We start from the raw sequence: 3,848 nt of genomic DNA on the forward strand, positions 1-3,848 counted from the left end.
CATCATCCATCGATCCGCTGGTTGTACTTGGTCCATCGGTTCGATGGTTGGTCTTTCCATCGATGCTCTGGTTAGTCTTTCCATCGATCCAGACTTAGTCTTTTCTGCCTTGATGTCTTTATCGATCTTCTGGTTCTTCATCACTTATTGTTTTTCATTACTTTTTACATTTTGCACTATGGGATCTAACAGATTACATACACGTGTTCTTCGGTTTCATTATTACGTTTCTTGCTTCCGCGTTTTTCGTATAAAAAATCGATTTTTATCGTATGTAATAACTAACAGTGGTATCAGAATCAGGTTTATGTTTCTTAGCACCTCTTGATTCATTTTTTATCACTAAACAAATTTGTTCATGGTATGTTATTATACACTTGAATGGAAAAATCATGTGTATAAGATGTACACAAAGATTTGTTTTTTTAATATATGTATATATGAATTTTTCGAATTTATATATATGAGTTTTAAAGTGATAAAAATCATTCCTTTATGTTTTTTTTGTTTCCCCCAATATTGTTGGTTCATTATATGGGTTCTTTGGATAATTTTGGCATAAAAATTATACAAGAAATTGATAAAATGTGTTTATAAAATTTATGGTTATTGAATGATTTTAATGACATAAAAGTTTATAAACAAAGCTATTTATTTTTTGTTGATAAACTTAATCACAATATTGGTTAGAAACATGTTTTGGCAAAATCATGTTTGCAACAATTAATAAAACTGTCGTGAAAGCCGAAAGTTTTATTTAAAGAATAAAATAGTGTTGTTTGCGACGCTTTTAAAAAGCTGTTTTAAAAATTGTCGCTAAAAGCTGTGAAAATCTATTTTAATCTTTATTGTTGCTGTGTTTTCGCGACGCTTTTGTGCTGTCACGAAAATTGTTGTTTTTATGCATGGATCCGGTTACGGTTTGCCTTGACTCGACCTTTTTGGTTGTTTTAATATTAGTTGGTTGTTGGAGTTATGTATTTTAGTTATTTAATTTTGGTTATGTAATTTTTTGCGACCTATGTGTCGTTTATTTAATTCACTGTAATTGTTCTAGATAGGAAATATAAGATTATGTATTAGATTAAATTATGTAACTAAAATTTCTAGAGGCCAAATATTGGATATCATGAAGACGGAGTCGAGAGGGGCTTTCCAATCAAGTTTGAAGATGTTTTTTTTTAGTGGGAGCCGTTTTGGTTTCATGGTTGCCCTAGATTGAACGTGTTTTATCGATATGGCTTATCGAAAAACACATAGGTTTAAGACAAACTTACCGTTATTTTGCATTGTGGTTGTTTATTTTTATGTCATGTGATGAGTGGTTGAAAAGTTTTTTCAAAGATAAAAATAAACAGATAATTATTTCGTTAAAAGTTAACCGGAAAACAATTTAAAATTAATTTGTTTTTAAATTGTTTAAAAACAAATTATCGTGCTTTCAAAGTTGAATAGTTTGACTTTGACGGTATTGACAAAATTTGTGTTTTAAATAGGTATTTAAATATTTTGCCAAAGTTTAATCAAATAGTTTTGATTAAATATAAAACAAAACCTCATTTTATAAAAATGTAAATCTTACCCTATCCAATAATAAACACACACGAGTTCTATTTTGTCTTCCGGCACGGGTAGCACTTAAGTCAACGCGTCCGTGAGTCATTTTAGAAAAGATGATGTGACATTCGCGATAACCCAAGAATCTAGGGCCAGATATCACGTGTTTATTCTTGGACGATTTACTATTCTAACTTGTGATCAGCGGCGAACCCGTCACGAGAAGGAGTAAGCGTGGAAGGGATTAAACATGCCAAATTGACATAAAGTCAATTAGAATCCCGCAAGATCTAAGAGTTTTATAGAGATAAAATTGATAATAGTTTATCTACCTAAATAGCTTCTTGGTGCAAAATACGGAGAACCTCTTCCCAACTTGAAGTGAAATATGGATCTTAGCCTTGTTAAAATAATTTCTTGGGTAATTATTTTTTAAGGAATTTTTCAAAATCAATAAACTTGAACTTTGTTTTAATAGATGGCTCCAAATACACCAACCCCTCCTCCACAAAATTTCCCACTACTAAGCATTCTCTCCAAAGAAAAGCTGAATGGTTCAAACTTCCTTGACTGGAATCGGAACCCGAGAATAGCTCTCAAATACGATAAGAAACGTTGTGTCATTGAAGAAGCTCTCCCTGAAGCCCCTGCAGGGTGTACTAGGGTCGAACAGGCTGAATATGACAAGCGTTGTCATTAGTCAACCGAAGTCGCGTGCATAATGCTGGCGACCACGGTTCCAGAACTCCAAAAGAATTTTGAGGATCTTGGGCCGTTCGACATGAGTAACCATCTTAGAGAAATGTTTCAAGAGCAGGCTGGACAGGAGCGCTACGAGACTGTTAAGGCCCTAATGGGATGCAAGCTTAAGAAAGGAATGAGAGCCAGTGTGCACGTACTTAAAATGAAGGCACACATTAACCTACTTGAGCGACTTTGATTTCCAGTAAGTTAGGAATTATCTATCGACATCATCGTGAATTCGTTGACTGAGTCATATTCGCAGTTCATCCTGAACTACAATATCAATAAATTGGAAAACACCATCATGGAGTTGCATGGCATTCTTAATATCATCGAGTCTAACATGGCCAAGGCAAAAGTCTCTAGCTCATCTCTTCCTGTCCTAGCCATACGAGAAGGAGGTGTCAAGAGGAAACTAGGAAACCACTCTAATTGTAAAGCAAAGGCTGTTGCTGACCCTAAACTGAAGGGGAAGGGTGTCACTCAATCTGAGACACCACCTACAAAGTCTAAGGAGGATTTTGTATGCTTTCATTGCAAGGAAAAGGGTCACTAGAAGCAAAACTGCCCGAAGTATCTTGATGAGCTTAAGAAGTTGAAGACCAATCAAGTTGGTCCATCTGGTACGTTTTTTCTTGAGCTCCATAGTACTTCTACTTCTAATGCCTAGGTGTTAGACACTGGGTGTGGCTCACACATATGTTCAAATGTGCAAGGACTAAGAAGAAATAGAAAACTGAGACGAGGAGAGCTTAAACTGGTCATGGGAAACACGAATCAATCTGCTATTGAGAATATCAGGATTTTTGACTTAAAGCTCTCAAATGGTCTCATTTTCGAACTATTAGATTGTTGCTATGCACCTTCAATGGCAAGAAACATTATCTCATTTCATGCACTTTATCTTAATGGTTTCGATTTCAGCTTTGACAATGGAAACATTTTGGTCTATGAAAAATAATGTGTTTTATTTTAAAGCAATTCCTTGTCATGGCGTGTATGAGGCTAGTGTAAATGTTAGCAACAGCTTAATCTTGAATATTGATTCATCCAGATCCAAAAACGTTTTGAATAAGACATATCTGTGGTACTATCGTCTTGGGCATATAAACAAGAATCGAATAAAAAAACTCCATTCGGAAGGAATTTTGGAATAATTTGACTCCAAGTCATTTGATGATTGCGAATCATGTTTATTAGGCAAGATGACAAAGGCTCCCTTCACAGACACCTGCGAGAGGGGCAATGACCTGTTGGACCTTATACATTCTGATGTATGTGGACCATTCAAGCTAGCCATGAGACATGGTCAAAATTACTTCATTACCTTTACCGATGATTATAGTCACTATGGGTATGTTTATTTGATAAAGCATAAGCCTGAAACCTTAGAGGCATTCAAGACTTTTCATAACGAAGTAGAGAATCAGTTGGGCAAAAGGATTAAGATTCTCAGATCCGATAGGAGTGGAGAATATCTTCATCAAGAATTTAATAAACATCTTAAAAACTGTGGAATTGTTTCACAGCTTACTCCGCCAGCAACA

The sequence above is a fragment of the Cynara cardunculus genome, assembly GCF_001531365.2.
Source record: "Cynara cardunculus var. scolymus isolate 2C chromosome LG 4, CcrdV1, whole genome shotgun sequence".
Classification (NCBI taxonomy): Eukaryota; Viridiplantae; Streptophyta; class Magnoliopsida; order Asterales; family Asteraceae; genus Cynara; species Cynara cardunculus.